At 37.0% G+C, this 13270-nt stretch overlaps 1 protein-coding gene across 2 annotated transcripts in view; it reads right to left on the bottom strand.

Moving 5' to 3' along the window:
* LOC107658284 (diacylglycerol kinase beta-like) overlaps window positions 1–11926 on the bottom strand; it is a 95462-nt gene extending 83536 nt beyond the window's left edge. For both annotated transcript variants that reach the window (XM_016446782.1, XM_016446784.1), the window contains exon 1: window positions 11664–11926. The gene's annotated coding sequence lies outside the window, so the exon portion shown is untranslated. The remainder of the gene's footprint in view (window positions 1–11663) is intronic.
* Between the last annotated feature and the right edge of the window lie 1344 nt (window positions 11927–13270).

Here is a 13270-nt window from a genome sequence, read left to right as displayed (position 1 = left end):
CAGTATGGTAAGGGGCGTAACATTTCCGTCACACGCTTGAGGTATTCGGCCAATCACAACACACTAGATAGCTGGCCAATCAGACCACACCTCGCTTTTCAGACCGATGAGCTTTGTAAAAATCAACGCGTTTCAGAAAGGCGGGGCATAGAGGAGAAACAATAATGTACAGTATGTGGAAAATAATATGTTTTTTGAACCTTAAACCGCATAAACACATTTCATTACACCAAATACACAAAATAATGTTCTTTTTAGCAGCATCATATGACCGCTATAAGAAGAGGAGGCACTCTTTGGTTTTCAGTAATAACTAATGTGCTCACTCACAGAATCAGACACTGCTGCTTTTTATATAACATATTTCCCATTCTGATCTCGGACCGATTATTTTGGTGTGGATCCAAGTGCGATTGCCGTGTTCACATATGCCTAAACAAACCGAACTACGGGAGAAAACGGGACAGGTTCCAAAACAAATGCTCCAAATGAGCCAGGTGTGAAAGCACCCTAATGACTGGAAAAATCCGGAATACGTCACCAGACATTAGTTGTCATTTTACTGGAAGAATGAGTTACGTCACCATTTACTGCTCTTGTCTACTGTTTTTGCAGTTACATCTTGAAAGTAGTCTCTTTTTTTGTATCGCAATTTCAGCAAGAAAAATTTAAATTTTTCTAAAAAGAAAACAAATTAGTTGTTTACTCTAAGAGATCTATCTTATTATCTCTTGTATATGTAGTATTGCTCCTTAATAAAGAAAAATTACTTCTTATCCGATTACTCGATTAACCCAAAGTTGGGTTGAAACAACCCAGCATTTTTTAGAGTGTAGGATCAGGTTGTCCATGGTAATTTCCAGCCCTAAAAGTAAATATGGGCCAATTTTTATGACCACTAAAATCACACTACAGATGTTGATTTTACGGTTCAAAATCATCAAGTTTAGTCCTGGCAATTTTCCTTTTTTTTTTTGTTTTTTTGCTTTTTATCTAAAAAATACTAAAGCACCATGGGGTCTTGATAAAAGAATAATATCATGTTACTGTGCCTCAAACAGACAGGCTGAAAAATTAGCTTTATCGAGGTGTTGTAATTTCCTGCTGCTAGAACACTGTAAGAATTAAATCCGCCTGCTCTGTCCTAATGAAACGAGACATGCTGTACTGAATGCTAAAATGGAAAATGGGAGGTAGAGTCAAGGTGAACAGGTAAAAAAAAAACACACAGACACACACACAAAAACAAGAGAGTACAGACACTATAAACACACAACTGTCATCTAATGAGATGAAAGGTTTGTGGTGAAGGATTTAATTCTAGTATCACCAGACGATGGAAATGATTTTTGATCCTCCCACCATACAAACTGCCTTTCTGTTTTCTCTATTCCTCTTTACGGTTAAAAAAAAAACAGGTTTCTTCCTGTGTGGGTTTCCCTCATCACTCATAGTATCTTTCTCTTGCGTCCTCCTCCTAACAATGTAAGCTATACAACCATACGTTATTACTGTCAAGGGCAGAATTCACCAATAAGCCAGGTAAGGAAATGTGTACATTAAACTTGGAAGGATCAAGAGACGAGGTTAATGACTGTATTGTGCAAAAGTGTCTGTGTGTGTGCTAATGGGCTGCTGGAGCCACGTGCTGATCAACAGGATAGGGCCTCCCCTCTGTGTGGAGAGGGATTCTGTTTGCTCATACAGTTGCCTGGCAACCTGACGTCATAAGTTTGCAGCAAGGAGATAAACTGAAAGCGGTTATGGGTTTGTGTGTGTGTATCTGGAGGAGTTTGTGTGCATTGGTGCATTATGTGTATCTGTGTATGTACCAGGCCACAAGACGTTTTATCATTCTCATATTCCCTTAGCATAAACATAAAAAGGGTACAGGAAGCGCACTGCACCCATATTTCTACAGGGAAACCAATTTAGAACTTGTCCGTTTATGCACACAAACCATCTTAATGGACTTAGTGGCAGTCCAACCTAGAATTTAGGGCCTAATGCAACTCTAACAATATTTAGGATTGAAAATATGAGGAATATTATAGATCCAGATCTTCTCAAAATTTCAACAATCCAACAAAATCATGTTAAACATGATAAAGGTGAACAACTTACTATAGATGCAAGGCGTTGTTCTTAAAATAATCAAGTACACAAAGGTTCATACATTTAGATCAAATTCAGAAGTGTAAATCAATGGTTTGGAGAAAAAGAAATTCCACTATCCATAGGAAATGAGCTCTAAATGGACTCCTGTCTTTAGACGTCATAAATTACTAAGCTTGTCAGAGCCGTGATGCTGTGACATATATAGGAGCTGGTGGCTCGTGGGAAGCCAGGTTCACGTCCCGATCCCACTCCACCCTCTCTCACCCCTATATTCCTGCTTACACTACACTATCCTAGTATAAATAAATGCAAAAAGCCCCCAAAATTAAGCATGTTCCACATTATTATAGCACTAAATACAGTTTAAACATGGTGCTTTATGATTTCCATGTATATATTGAAGCATATTCAACACATTTCCACTTAACAATTTAAGATGTTAATATGACGTAAAAATCTGAACTTATGATATGCCATGCGTTCACTTTTTTTTTTACTAGTCCTACTACAAAAATATAAAAAAAAAATAGTTTTAATTTTAGCAACATATTTTATTCTTCAGGAATATCCATACTTTATAATTCTGATTAAATATCAAGTAAAAAAAAAAACTTTGCAATAATAGCAAAGAACAGAAACATTTCTTATTATTATCAAAGTTGAAAACAGTTGTTCTGTGTTCTGTTTTCACATTTTTGTGAAAACTAATTCATTTTTTCCTTTGATGAATAGAAAGTTCAAAAGAACAGCATTTATTAGAAAAAGAAAAAAGAAACACTGTTATTTTCACGATCAATTTAATGCATCCTTGCTGAATAAAAGTACTGTTCCCCCCCCCCCCGGAAAAAAAACTTTTGAACATCAGAGTAGATTTGTAGGTCACAAATGACAAACATTTGGATTTATGCTTCAGTCTCTGTGGAGAAACAAATGGATCATTATACTATGGATTAGTTTTGTTAAACAGTGCAGTAAGAAACTAAAATGTGCTTTGTTTTTCCAATGATTTGCTCTCCATTGTGTAATAAGCTGCCCTGCCACACAGACCCTCCATAATACACAACTTAATATTTTGTGTGGTAACCATGATACTTTTTTTTCAAGATTCTTTAATAAACATAAAGTAAAAGTAAAATAAATTCAAACATTTATTTGAATTAGATTTTTTTTGTAACATTATAAATGTTTTATACTGCCACTGAACAATTCAAATGAGTGCATCCTTACTGAATAAAAGTATTAATTTCTTTAAAAAAAAAAAATTACAGGCCTCAATCTTTTAAACACTAGTGTATACAACCAGAATTCACAACTACAATGTGCAATACATCACAGAAACACATAAACATGACAGATGAACACAAGACATTGTAAAACACGGCAGTGACAGTTCCATCGACTGTTTACAATCTCTCTCACACTGAATCCTTATTGCTGAACCCTGAAGGTGCTCTTAAGTTTCCACCTGACTTACAAGCCAGTGGGAGCTCACAAAACCACCTCTGTGGATCAGACTGCAGCAGGAACGTGGTCTAGACTGGGACACAGAGCATGTTATCCGGCTTGTTCAGTGAACGCAGATCTTACTCAGAGTTATATTGCCTCCCAGTCCCATTAAACAGAATGAGCCTCATTATTTTCCCTCTCCCCCCACTCTCAAGCAGTGAAGAAATGCATGTACTTTATTCCATTTGCCTCTCTGTCTCCAACTGACAGTCCATTATCCTCTAGCCCTGGAGTATTTATACCATTCCCTCACATCCCATTCTCTGTAGCCATCTATTTTAGATCTTTCTCTCTCTTCCTGCCCCATTTTCCTTCAAACTATATCAGCTCAGTCCATGATGCATCTCCTTTTTTATGTAGAATTTGTGACCATCCTTTTACATGTACCTCCTTATTTTACCCTTTCTCGGATTCATTATTATAAGTCATTTTATGTAACACACTGATAGTTTCTCTATGTAATAAGTAAATAGTTTGCATCAGACTTGTAAGATTGGGGAATATTTGAATGATTTGCACTAAGCCTTTGTAATGTGGGCGCAACATAACAGTTTCAGTGTGACAGAGATGTGATGGACTCCTGCACTGCCCACAGTGGAAAGGAACTTCACGGATCTAAAAGTGGTTTACAGATAAACCAGAAATTACAGTGGCCTCAGCGATTTTCGGTTGAGCTGTTGACGGGGCTACAGTATGAGCAACTTTCTCTCATTTTCTGTCCTTCTCACATTGTCCCTTCCCACTCTGCCCCAAACACAGAGTTTCCGATAACCGTATTAATCATATTTGCACTATTCAGTAAAGTACCATAGGAAATTATTAAAGGTAATTAGCAATAAAAATCTCAAACTCCTAACTATACAGTAACCATATGCAAAATACAGTCATACAATGTACTATGTGAGATGCTTATGTAGAATAGGGGTGTAAATCGGATGGTTCGTCACGATACGATACGATATCGATTCTCATACCCAGCGATGCGATATTTGCCGATACCTCAAAAAATTATATGATATGATTACGATTCGATTCGATATAGGAGTATATCGATCGATATTATGATATTATATATCTATTTTAAAACAACCATCTACATTTTTATTAACTCACAAATGCAACCAAAATATATAACATGAACATTTATCTGAAATTTTCACATCCTGTACCTCAATTGGGACATTCACAACAAAAAAATAGGCCTACACATTTTTTTTTTAAATAATAAAGAAAAGAAACAATTGGAAAAACAATTCTGGCTGTTACTATGGGCTCAGTGCTAAAAATCTTTTCTACAGATAACTGATACACATGCCTTTTCTTTCTCAACTGTTTACTTTAAGACATATGCCTAACCGACTGTGTTTACTAGGATATTCGCCAAAACGTGCATTTTGATATAATTTTGTCTGTATTTATTCATCCATGCACAAAAAAACGGAAGAGCTCAATTTAGTACTAGTAGTCGCGCGGTGTAGACGTGGCTGTCTGTGTGCGTGCGCGCGCTTCAGATGTGTGCGCAGAAAACTTCTCACAAAGCGCTCGACTGTTCCGCAAACAATCCCGAGCGTCACTTTTTTCTTATAACAAAAATAACTGAACATTTAAATGCAATAAAGCAATACAGAAAAATGTATAAAGTTAATGTATAATATATAAATGTATTCGTTTTACACAGATTAAAGTGCAAAATAACTATAAAGACCAATGGGTATCACTTTACAATAAGACCTCATTAGTTTTCATCCAGAGCGTCTCTCACGTTCCGCCATGTGCTTTTCATCCGTGCTTATTTACATCAGAGTGCGCACGCATCTTTCACGCAGCATACAGCGGTGTTGTGCATTTTGACCAGTTGATGGGAAAATTATTCTTAAAATGCATTCAAAATTCTGAATAATTTGTAATATATAATTATTCACGGTATTTAGAAGTGCCCACGATAACAATACCGTGCACATTAATTACCGTGATATATCGCATTACCGAATACCGGCACAAGTCTAGTACAGACGTGAATTTACTTTTGCTTCAGCCTGAGGTTTATTCATTACACTTTTTGGTGTGAAAGGGCTTTTATATTTGCTATAAATAGAACTTCTTATATTAAAAACAATCAAGCCCTGCTTATATTTAAAAAGTAACGCGAAAGTAACGCAAAAGTAATATAACGCATTATTTTCCATAAAAAGTAACTAAGTAACGTAATTAGTTACTTTTTTAAGGGAGTAACGCAATATTGTAATGCATGACTTTTAAAAGTAACTTTACTTTTAAAAGTAACTAAGTGTGGCATCGATGCATCGTATCGTCAGACATCGTATTGATCCATATTGATGAATCGTTACACCCCTAATGTAGAAATGTATGCAATAGTAAAGAACTCAAAGCAAAGTACAACTGTAATATTATGTGAAATTATCCAGATCTACAAGCCTCTCAGTCCGCACTTGACACTTTAACTGCGTCATGCTTTTCCACAAGACCAATTCTAAACAACATTACAGTAAAAGATGTTCTTATCTGTGGTACTGCACCTAAGAACATAAATGGACATCTATTAATTATGGAAAAACAACCGTTTTATTCCTTTTTTGATACACAGTGGAAACCAATGAAATCTGGTGCTAGCTGGCTAGTCAACCAACTGTGTTTTACTGTGTAGTGAAGAGTCACTCATGATCAATGCGCCAGCGAGTAACCGTCTGCAGCCAGCTGTGTTTGTTTCACACACACACACACACACACACACACACACACACACACACACACACACACACATTTGTTTCACATCATGGTGAAAACCTCCCTTAGACTTCTATTGTGTTTAAATTAAACTGCTACTATGGACTAACCCTAGCAAAACCCTAACCTTATTTTTGGCATATGAAAATATTTAGTCCATTTATGGCTCATACTACAAAGCAGATGCTTTTGTGTCCCTCATATGCATATGGGTAAAATGTATTTACAGATACAGATATTTTTATAAACCAAATTATATTGAAATAAATGCTAGCATTTCATCTCTATTCATTCTATACACACACAGACATACATACACAAAAATACTGTAAAACAATAATATTGTGAAATACTTCATTTTAAAATAACTATTTTCTATGTGAATATATTTTAAAAGGCAATATATTCCAGTGAATTCACTCTAATATGCTGATTTGATGCATTTTTATAACTTATTTTTGTGGAATATATGTATTTTTTTATGATACATTTTAAGGATTCTTTGATGAATAGAAAATGTGATGTATTTGATCATCTGAAATCTGATGTAATAATTTAAAACCTTTACAGTTACCTTAGATGAATCTGATGCATCCTTGCTAAATAAAAGTATTATTTTCTTTAAAATGACCCCAAATTTTGAAGAGTAGTGTGCATTTCATAACTAATAAAATATGCCACAGTGCAATTCATTACCATTTTAATACATTATTTGACACAATATCTTAAATCTAGGTACTGCAGGTTTTTCAGAAATTACTATTAATGTAAGCACACAGAACACCAAGTAACATCCTGCTCGAACGTCTCAAATGTATCCTAAAATGAATATAACATTTTTAAATAATTCATTACCTTTAATTCAGTCAGAAGATTTTATATTCATCATCTGAGTATGACCACTGCACTAGTCTCCTGAACCACAGTGTAGAAGAACACAACCAAATTAGGACACTATTTCTGAAAGGGATAAAGAGAGGTAGAGGTGCACTGCTGTCCAGCTATGGCAGTAACATCACCCGCCTCCAGCGGGAGAGCGGACAGGCTCACACAGACAGTTAATACACAGGAGAATGAGACAGCGGTGACACCGTGATGAATGAAGAACCTGTGGAAAGTAGCAGGCCGAACAGCTGGGAATGTGAGGTTAATGAGGGGCTCAGATATACCAAAATCCCAGCTTTCATAAACACAGGGCGTTATAGAATTAAACGGCACGGCTGGGCCGCAGAGGTCACAGTCCAGTCAGAGCCAACAGCAGCGCTGCCATGGGCACCCGTCACCACTCATTAGACAGTTTCGCTAACCCACAAACAGTTGCTTGTCGCAGTTTGAAGTATGATAAGGTATGGTGTAATATTTTTGTCTCAACTTCTCCACAAGATAGTCTCTGCGGTCTGGCGTGCAGCCAGCAGAAAGAGCTCTGACAAAGTGGATGAGAGTGGCTGCTAAAGACGAAACATTATCAAACCATAGGGAAGATGCTGGAGGAGACCTGATAGGTCCATTTCACTGACAGAAACGGGCCTTTCCCATGAAACTCCCAGTCATGAGCGTACAAAGAAATAGGAAGGGAAAAAAAGACAAATTGCAACAAGTCTGGACGGTTAACCTGATAATATCTGTGCTAACAAAAATTGTTTTTCTGTTTCAAGCAGCGCATATTTATTTCACCACTCATATTAATAGGTTACAATATTCACACTATGTGTGTGAGAGAACCGTAGGTGTAAAAAGAGTTTTGACACTGAGTCTTTTTTTGTCGTTGTTGTTGTGTGTAGACTGCTGAAGGCAGTACAAAACAGAAAATGTATTATGAACCTATGATCATTTGGAATATGTTTTATTAACGACATACAATAATGCATTTTAATAGTCAATGCCACACTCTCAACAGCCATTTTATAATCAGCCCTGGGATGTCCTATATATCCATATTAACTGTGGGAATCATAATGCTTCACATCCTCTCTACACACTTATAATACATTATTTTAAGTTCCTTAAAATGTATATTGGTGGTGGAAAAGAGTGTTATTTTAGTATTATTTATTTACTTCTATAATATTTATTAATATTTTGAATGAACGTTTATGTGCTTTTGTCATTTTCATTATTTTAACATTTATATTAAGCTTTGATTCTCTTTTACTTTAGTTTCAGTTTTAGTAATTTTAGTACTTCAACTTTACTTACTTCAAACTTACATTATTTCAGTTAGTTGCCAGGTCAAGTTTTTCTCAGGTTTATATAACATGCATATTTCAATTCAGTTTTATTTAAATTAATCAAAACAAATTTTAAAAGTTTTTGTTTTAGTTAACAATAACAACACTGGACCAGTTGCAGGACTTAAAATATACACTTTACATAATACATTCATATACATTTTACCCTAAAAAAAGAAAACATTCATAATGTTTGCAGTGGTTCTATGAATATCTATGTACACCAGTAGGGCCCATTTTCATGATCTCATCTAGGGCCCCACAAATCCATGGTGCAGCCCTGTTTTACATTTATGGCCACAGAAGGAACAGTGGAACAAATCAGAAAGAGAAGAAACAACCAAACATCTCACACACACTAGAACATACAACTTGAGCAGAAATGTCATCTGATTGATGAATGCTCTGAGGGCATTTAGGTATGGATCTTCTTCTGGGCCTGTGCACGTATTGCTGTCTGGGTAAAGATTTTTTTTTTTCCTATTGATTTCACAGAAGCAGAATCAGCGTGGCATGTCCAGGCCTAAAGAGCAGACAGAAGCGTTTAACTAGCATCTCTGTTGGTGCTCACTCCATTGCTGTTAGGTCTATCTGATGCATTTACATGACATGCTTTTAGAGTTTTCTTGTTTTCTCACATCAAACACAACTCGATGACTCTTTAAGTGCGAGCAACCACAAAGCATCTTTATGATGTTCACAACTGTAATTACTTACAGCTGCATTTACCACTTATGCATTACTAAAGTGTTTGACTGAACTGAGATTTAGCATAATATCCTTAATGGTCCAAAATAAATGTAATGGATGGTGAAACAGTACATGCATTTGACATGCACTGCTGAAATTAAGCAATGCTAAATGGGCATGAATAAAGCAATCAATCTCAAAACACAAATATCCCATTATTTAGGCATGTGGGCTTCTTTGCAGTTGTGCCAAATCAGAAAATCTTTACAAAACAATTTTTTTTCTTTAAAAATGTTTAAATGAAGTATAAATAAATGTCAACGATGCAGACATAACATATAATTCCACAAAAAAACGATATATATATATATATATATATAAAAAATGTATTGTTTTTTTTCTCTCAAAATGGTATCATGCAACATCCAATTATATATTAAGTTTTTTTCTTTTATTACTCATACATGAGTGGAAGAACACAGAATAGGGAATACATTTAGCCTTTTACCATTCCTTAAGTGACTCTGAGCTGAAAAAACATGAGCAATCTTTTCCTCTAACCCCCCCCCCTTCTCTCTCTCTCTCTCTTCTACTGGGCCCTACATGCTCAAAAAATCCTGGGAGCATTTACAGAGAGGTTGGATGTCATGGCAACAGGAGGGTTTGGTTCGAAATTGCAATGCAATGACATGGAAAAGCCAGGCAAGACCTGCTCTGATTCCCAGCTAAAGGGAAACCTACTGCCCTTCAATCCGGTCTGAATGTCTATTAATGTAACTGAACATCAACAACAGAGCGCTAACAAAGTGGCAGACCAAAGGTGAAAAAGAGCCAGACCAAAGAGAAAAAGATTACATATATTTCTAAAATAAACATATTTAAAGCCATATTTCAATATTTCTGAATTCAGAAAAAAGTTTGAAAAACAATATTTAATGCAGTGATAATGTATAAGAAATATTATATGAAATAAATGCAGTTTACATTATGCAGCTAATTATATTCACATTAAATTTTAGTTACATTTAATAATATTATTACTATTATTATTATTGTAGGAATGACAGTACAGTAGTTGATCATGACGTGGAAATAGGAAGAGGAAATACACTAAGGTACTGAAAACTACAGCACTATATTATATATTTAAAATAAAACAACATGCTCCCTTTCTATTTGTTTTGAAAACTTCCACACTAACACAGACCCTCCGAGTGGCTCTCGTAATGTGTGCTTCCAGTGAGGACACCAGGATAAATCACTGTGCTTCTCCAACAGACAGAAACATATTCATCTACCCAAGAGCAGCATAGTAAAGATGAGAGACAAGCCAAAGACAACAGTATGATCAGTGAGTGTTTATTCAGGCTCTCCTTTATTGTGGACTCCATTAAGATACTCCATGGCTGACTGCCGTTTATGACCTTGGATAGTGTGTCATGAGCAATCTTTCCTCTTTTTCGTTATGTTTCTACCCAGCGTGTCTTTTTCTAATGATTGAGAGCATATCTAATTACTTGCAAACATGCACACAAACATTCAGCTTCAACAAATATTCAGCCCTCTCTGAAGACTGACAACATGAATTGCGTCCTCAATCAGCTACAGCGAAAAAGCTCTCTCTCACACACACACACACACACACACACACACACACAGCTCACGCTGTTCCTGCTCCACAGATCCTGTTGAGACATGAAGACCCTGTGCCTTTGGTGATTACATGATGAGCTGTAATTAAACAAGCCGATTGGAGATTTACCAGCATCTCCCAATTACATGACAGCACAGGTTTGTGAAGAGAATGAATCATCCCACACATCAAAAATGATTACATTCCCTCACAACAGAGATGTGGGCTGCTCCAGGACATCACGGAAAATGACAAACAAACCTGGTCAAATGGTCGAGCTGTATTTCCCCCCATATCACCAGAATCCATCAACAAGCCATCTATCCATCAAACCAGGGCATTGATCTCTCAACTGAGTGTGAAATATAAACACTATCTGCACTCAGCTCTGACATGACAGACAAACTATGACAATATAGACCATAACAAAAGCCCTAAGCAGGCAACATCCTGCACGTGAACTCTACAAAGCACAGGAAACACCCAAAATCAACTCCTGTGAGACGATGAGCGATAGAAAACCAAAATAAAGACAAAGCACACCAATTCATTCAAAAAAGCTAGATAAATGAGCACGTTTTGGTGTGACAGTATCTGATATGCAGGCTTTCAGTGTTGACATAAGAGAACAGACACCGTGAGAGGAAAACAAGGGTCACTGGCTCGGCAGACAGCACTTATCGGTACGTGAGCGAGCAGAGAACAGATGTGCGTGAGACAAAGAAGGACAAATCGTACCCTACCTCTGCTTGTTCAGGTGATGGTGTCCGTCAAATCCTGCCTGATCTGAGTGCTGTCACGTTCACAGCATGGATGGGCTCACAAACAAAATGCTACAGGCAGTGCTGGAACCAGCTCAGTCAGCGGCAGAAACATCCCTCCCCTCCTGAATGAATTAATTAAACCTTCTCTCGCTCACGCTCTCTCTCCCTCTCGTGATTATCCTTCAGTGTTGTAGGCAACGCTCTCCTTTGGCTGTAGCGGATGAAAATGTCCCTGCACTTTCTTTTCTGACAGCCTGTTTACAGAGCGCTCTGCTTCTCTCTCGCTCTCTCTCGCTCTGCACAAACTCTCTCTCATCAACAGTGCAATATCAAAGTGCTTCTCATAGGGCCAGCCCTCCCCCTTGTGAACAACCCTAACCACCACAGTTAGTGTCCCTCTCCAGTCTTTTACAAAATGTGCTATAATGTAGAATAAAATCTAAAAATCATTTATGTGTGTAATGCCTTTTTGGGATTAAAAGAAAACTGAATAATATATAAAGAATTCTGAATAATGTGACATTTGTATTGTTAACATCAACTTTAAAACATATGGCTTTAAATAGTCTTTGAGTCATTAACTGTGACTTAATACATTTTCTATATTTTTCTACTTTTATTTGATATATATATATATATTCACAGCTTCTACTATATTCATTGTTTCAAGAAACATTAAATCAGCACAACTGTTGTGAACATTGATAATACAACCCTCTACAATGCGAGTAAACCACTCGCATATGTGACTAAATCTTCACTCTGTGCGACTAAATGATGTCTAACATTAGCCATTGGCTAATATATTCTTAGATTTTACTCGCCAGTGTGTGAGTTGGCGGTTAAGTATAAGTTTAGTACAGATATATTTTCACTCGCCGAACACTCAGCGCTTCAGAGTTTTACTCTCTGTCAAGAGATCTGTGCTATTTTTCAATTAATCTCAGTGGATGCGTAGTGAAGGCCTACCTGTATTTAACGTACCGTAAACTCTAGTGTGAAGGCGCACAACTCGCCGTCCCTTTGCTGAGAGCACCGTTTCTCACACACAAAAAAAAGAGAGGGAGAAGAAATAATATGCCGCGCACAGGACACACACAAAAATGAGTTGTGAAAGCCATTTAATTGAATTCTCGTAAATGCAAAATAATTGCAATGCTCGGGCAAACCGCTAAAAAGTCGGTGTCACTATAGAGTTAGGGTGCTTTCACACCTGGCTCGTTGTTTCGGAACATGGTGCGTTTCCCCCCTTAGCTCGGTTCGTTTGGGCATATGTGAACACGGCAATCGCGCCCGGATCCGCGCCAAAACAATCGGTCCGAGATCACCTGAACGATGTTGCATGTCATCCCGGACTACACAGACTGACGGCAGAAGGTCTGGGAACCTTGGCCGCTTTGAATGGATAAGGACCGCCTTTGAATGGATAATCACCTTTCATTTTGTGCCGCGTCATGTTTAGGGGCATGGAAATGTCCCCACAAAAACAGACCATGTGTAAAAACTCTTGGAGGTATTTTAAAGATTCTATGTCGTGAACTTTAAATATTTCACATACTTTTGAAAATCCAGCATTTAGTTGATCC

The sequence above is a fragment of the Sinocyclocheilus anshuiensis genome, unplaced genomic scaffold (assembly GCF_001515605.1).
Source record: "Sinocyclocheilus anshuiensis isolate Anshui unplaced genomic scaffold, SAMN03320099.WGS_v1.1 scaffold263, whole genome shotgun sequence".
NCBI lineage: Eukaryota > Metazoa > Chordata > Actinopteri > Cypriniformes > Cyprinidae > Sinocyclocheilus > Sinocyclocheilus anshuiensis.
This window is presented reverse-complemented; position numbering and strand designations above follow the sequence as displayed.